At 33.6% G+C, this 6000-nt stretch overlaps 1 protein-coding gene across 1 annotated transcript in view; it reads right to left on the bottom strand.

Annotated features, from left to right (window-relative positions):
• The window catches only part of LOC129003624 (protein sax-3-like), a 100259-nt gene extending 94565 nt beyond the window's left edge, over window positions 1–5694 (bottom strand). The window contains exon 1 of the mRNA XM_054431922.1: window positions 5602–5694. The gene's annotated coding sequence lies outside the window, so the exon portion shown is untranslated. The remainder of the gene's footprint in view (window positions 1–5601) is intronic.
• Window positions 5695–6000: the final 306 nt, after the last annotated feature.

The raw sequence follows: 6000 nt of genomic DNA on the forward strand, positions 1-6000 counted from the left end.
TTTTGAATGAACACTGCAATATTTGTTGAGGATCATTTTCGTGCTCCAGGGTGCAATGAAAAACTTCATGTATTGCTTGGCGTCGAATGGTAACAGTGCTCGTATACAGAGTTGGGCAAAAGTCTGGAACCCCCCAGTTAACCTTTTAACGCTTGCAGTAGGAAAACCAAACTCGGCCATATTTGCAAATTAAGAAATCGCACTTTTTCATCAAAGTTACAACTTTGCCCCAGCCCCAAATTTTCAAATGTAAACAACTATCATGTGACCCCACATTTTAAAGGGTTTATCAAGAGAAATTGAATGGCGCAAACCAGAGGTTAATATCGCATCCCTAATCTAAATGGCAGCCATTATAATTATTAAAGGTGAGCAGGCAAGACAACGTCTGGACACCCCCAATTAACATAACATTAAAGATGGATTCTCTTTTTTTATAAAGGTATGCTGAGTTTAGTTTTCCTGCTATAACCTGTTAAATAGTTAATAGGGGGTATTTCAAAATAACTGCCATTTTGATTACCATTTTCATTCACTAAAAGTGCATCTCTAAACTAGACGCAATTTGAATTATTTGATTCCTTCCTCCTAATTGCCCTTCTGTTTCGAAAAAGCTTCAAATTTTATAACTTTGGCTCTCACTACTGTGCCATACGTACAATTCCTCCAATGATAAACTCGAATTTAATTCCCATACACAGTCAAAACGTATTACCAGAAAGGTTCAAACAGCCATCAATGCACCCTCTACCATTAAGCTCTAACCAACACAATCTTCCGCCAAGAATAACACCTGAGGAAAAGAAATCAATGCCTATTCGCTTCCCCTCTATTACAGAGCTGAAACACTTCCTTAGCGTAATAGTATAAAACGTTATTAGTCCTGAAAATAGGTGTTTACCGGACGAGAGTGGTCATTCCCGTGCGAGACGAAGTTGAGTACGGGATTAACATACGAGTCCGGTAAACACATTTTGGACGAGTAACGTACGATATTTTACTCCATACTACTCTATTTTAACCTAACAATAAAAAATCTGTACAAATCCTTATGTAGGGTATTCCCACCAACTTAGGACTAACAATCACTACTCATAATAGAGGTTATATTTTTGTTTATAACCACTCATTGCCAAATGTAATGAGCTGGCTGGTGTCCGATAAAAACTCATTACAGAACAGCAGTAGGTAATGACACCCTATTTGATTAAGCTGGTTGCAAAAAGCTGTTTTCTGGACTAAATATTTGCGTGGGAAGTTCGTAAAAAACAGTATATTATGACATAAATAATTGTATTCTTACTTAACGCTTTTATTCAAATTTCCTGTAACTAATTATATAACACTTTGACCTAAACAATGCGAAGAGAAGTGTACTGCAGTACCGAAAGTCAATGCCAATTTTTGTCAATACGCGATACTAAAATTAAACTCATCGTTGTTTTGGAGAATCATTTACAATAACAAACAACAGTCTGATGTATGAGTTACAGATCGTAGTTTTCCTCATAAAAGAATTAGTCTACGTCGGATGTCGCCTTCAATGATACAGCGTCAATATTGAAACTGCATTCATGATGTCTACGTAGAAAAATGAAGGCGCTGTTTCTCTAATACGACGATTTGTACATACTGAGTTTTCAATACTCCATGCTGGTTTTTGCAGAAAATTAATGTTAGCATAGGGAAACTAAGTAAAAATATTTCTTTTCATAAGAACGGCATATCCATTTGAAATAACTATTTTTTTAGTTAACATATAGATGCAACAATATATAATTATTTTTTTTTAGAAACCCAAGAATATATTGTACGTTTTAATAGTTGAATGATCAATCGACTATCGAGTTTTACTTAAAAAATATATATACTTGCTTTAAAAGGAACTTTTAACAATTAGATTTCTGATAGTAAAATAATAGGAGCAACTTTCAGTGTTTCCTAAAGATATAAATTTTTCTAATTATTCTAAGTGTAAAAACACGTTTGGGCGTGTTTCTTAGAAAATTTTCTTTCAGGAGTTTGATAGAGTTAAGTTAAACGTATTAAGCACTGACACTGAGATATAATCCTTAGAATCCGTGTTAGCCTGACGAATCGTGGCTAAACTTACCGATTATTCTTTGACTGAAAAACTTACCTTGAATTTTACACCCAGTAAGTATATTTAAATAGTTTAATTTATGTGGACTTTTCTCTTAGCAGCCTTGTATTTAATCATATCAAATATGTTGACAATATTATATTTTATTGAAAAGAATTAACTTTTCTTGTTCTAGTAAGTGAACCGACTCAATCAAGCAGCTCATTCGTGATACCAGTCTCATTTCAATTAGGCTCCACCCTGTATTATCACAAACCGGATACTAAAAGCGTATCTCTTTCTCTTGAAATAACACCTCGCTGGAAATTGAGACACGCAAAAAGTGAAAAATGTTCACAGTTTAATTGAATCGTGATCTTTTGATTATATGTTGGCTTTTAGTAGAGGAAGATCTTTAATAGGCTACATATAAATTCCTATCTGAATGATCCACATTTTTCTGGATTCTGGATTCTTATAACAAAATGCTAAGAGCTCTTTTATTTAGCGTTTAAAATGGTCTATATCTGGTTTAAAAAGTTAGAAGATTAAATAGCTAAAAATCTTAATTTTGTCTTGTTCGCTGGAAAATCAACCCTGACAGCTTGGCCTAATTTTGCATATCATACACTACTTAAAAATGGTGATTTTCAGCTCATTGTTATTTGACCTTTTGAAACTTGGTTTCGTTTTATAGAAAATTTTAAAAACTAATTAAAAGAGGTCTGGGCATTTTTTACGAAATTGTCATATTATTATATTTTATGATGTAAAATTTGAAATGGCCCCCATTGTGAAATCTCAAATTGGACAGCTATTTTTTTACATGGTTATCTTTTAACTTAAAATGCATACTGACTATAAAAAGATCGGTCGGAACGTTTCAAAGATAAAAATGTAAATGTAAAAACTACAAAATGGCGTATATTTGATAACAAAATTGTTCTGGTTTTAGTACAAATGCATTCTTAATTTATTCATATTTGACGCATTGAACCATTTCCCGGAGTTTGGCTGGTTCCTTTCGGGACACTCTTTATACCTTATTCCTATAAGGGAAAATTGTTTGGTGGATCGCAAATATGTACACTGAGTAGTTTTGCAAAGTATTATCGATCAAAGTATTCCCCATGGAAGGGTGAGCCCTGATGAGGGAGAAGTTTGACAGGACGCCGAGGAGGTTATGCAGTTGATAAGTCAAAGGGCAAAGTTTTCACCCCCTATCAAGTTCTGGAACACCCTTCGTCATGCATTGAAGTGACAGAAATGAAAATCGATGCTCAAAACTTTGTCTGGAAAACATCGATGGGGGATCCTCATTTGTAACTGCTGAAAGCTCGGTTAACTTTTAAAGTTATAGGACTTCTATATGCTTTAATTTTCATAGGAGATAGAATGAACTTCAATATTTGTATGTAAATGTATTTTACACTACAAAATTTAGGTATATTTTAAATAATAATATCAAGAAAAAGCATTACCCCACTATAGCAAAATCACAAAAACCCAATTATAAATAATTCAAGAATCCCTAAGCCTATCAGTATCGTAGTTTAAAAATATATTACTTAAAAATATCAGTTGCTCAATTGTCGAATGAATTTAAATTTTAATAATATATTAAGATAACTTCTTTAAATTAAGCCAAAGAAGTTGTGTAGGCTAGCATTTTTAAACAAGGAAATGTTTAGAATACTTTTCCGGTTGGCATTAGAACAAACCTCCCAAAAAATCCCTTCTCCGAAATATCTACGGTACTGTCCAGTGAACTACTCAAAGTCAAAACAACCAATCTTAAAAATATCGAGTTTTTATAACACCCTTAACTGATTCTTAACATCATAACCTTCATATATCAGCTCACATATTCCAATCATACACTCCAGAATTAAAGATTTTTATATCAAAGTTTTGCCATCTATTAAACATATTGTTCAACCCCTTCACAAACGTAATACACTTATTCAAAGTTACGGGGATAATCTTGTTGCACGTTGGGATTGAAAGGGGAGGGGTTAAGTACCAATATAAAATTGGCGCCCCTGCCAATCTCCCCCCTCCCCGGGCCAATTGTCCCCTCACCTGCAAATATACAGTTTCACTACAACGGCTCACTAGTCCTGTGTGACTATAGCCTTTTTTATCGTATCATCTGGGCCCTGATACGTTTATTTTGTGAAAGACCTGTTGGTTTATTTTTTAACTGCAGCGAAGCAATACAGGTAAATGAGTTAATTTAGCAGGGGGGAGGAACCCTATTTTAGGTAAGAATTTCACTGTATATTAAACGTATTCCCATAAATGTTTTAGCGAATATCCTATCCTAACGAAGTAACTGTTAGTAGGTGGCACAGTAAGCCGTAATTGCGCCAAGACCTAGACCAAGGCCCGATTTTTTATATTTTGGTTTCCCCAGAGGCCAAAATCACTATTAGTTCGGGCGTCCGTGAAAATGATAACTCGAGTATATTTCGTTCTATTTTGATTAAATTTAGCATGAAAGTGTAGGGCTAAATAAACTTAAATGGGTTCGCGAACGAGTAATATCGGGTAATAAAATGTAGTAATGGGGTTTTGGGTTTGATTTTTTTTATTTTTCACCCAAATAGCATATAAATGTCCGAGTTTCATTAAAGCCATTGCGTGGGCAAAAAAAAATCAGTTTTTACACAGAGGTGTTGTTGTACACTTTAAGGTGAGAAAATGTCAAGCAATAAACATGTAAAATTCAACTTTTATTCGTATGGGGAAAAAGTAAACTGTCGTAGTTGGCTTGTTTAAGGACACAATCCGTTCAAATTGACTTGTAATATATATGTTTTTGAAAAATTAAGTACAAACTTGTTCGCGAACCAGCATGATTGGACCATGAAAACGAGGTTATATAAGGACATTTATGGGGTAAAAAATTTTATTTCTCATTTTTCACCCTCAAAAAATTAAATTTCCAAATTTCTCTCCAAACCATTTTGAAGAGTTTAAAAATATATATTTTAGTATATTGAAGTGTTTTTGTACGGTTTTTGGTTCTGGAGAAAGTTGTAAATTTAATTGTAAAACGGAGTTTAATTTTAAATTTAAAATTCCTATATTATTCTTATGGCGAATAAGTAACACGTTCTAGTATGCTTGTATGTGGATATATTTTGATGAAACTTGGCAATTTATCTTATCCTAAGCTATTAATATTTAACTAAAACACACTTTACTAACCTCCCTGTAGCAGCAAACCTAGGTACACGTTAAACGTAGTGTTAATGAAATAGATTTAATCGAAAAATCAAATCATACAAACGGAAATTCGCTTGGTGTGTAGGTTTGCTGCGGCGGGGGTATTTTACCTTTGTAAGTAAATGTATTATTACCATACAGTTAACAAAGTTTACAAATATATGTAAGTTTTGTTTGGACTAAATAGTTTATGTTCGTTCATTCAATATGTCATCAGTTCTTAAAAAAAACTTGTTTGTTGTTGTGTTAAAAAACTTGCTGTTTAGTTACATGAAAAACAAACTTACTTTAAGGTTAAAACATCCAAACACCCTTCTCCCGTCTTGACGCGCTTAAAACGGAATCCACCAAACGAACATCTTTTGACAAACTTACGGGCGCTACTGACAGAAGAAACACAAACAGCAACGCCACAAGTCGTCTGCTAGGGTCGGTAATGTTCGGTAACACTCGGCTAAACTCGGCAAAGACGGAGACAGCCGAATGGCTTCCGGTTAACATTGGCGACCAGTCAATAACGATACACTTGCAAATACAGTTTCCAATTGCAATTGAATTTTATTTATTTCTTTGTTTATTTTTATTTGATTTTTATCACTATCCTCTCAATACGAAGGAATAAATTATAATTAAAATTCCATCATGCATTCTTTAAAAAAATGATTTGTTGTTCTTTGCACATTTAC

Source organism: Macrosteles quadrilineatus, unplaced genomic scaffold (assembly GCF_028750875.1).
Source record: "Macrosteles quadrilineatus isolate MER2022 unplaced genomic scaffold, UCM_ALF_1.0 Scaffold_9__3_contigs__length_116548681, whole genome shotgun sequence".
NCBI lineage: Eukaryota > Metazoa > Arthropoda > Insecta > Hemiptera > Cicadellidae > Macrosteles > Macrosteles quadrilineatus.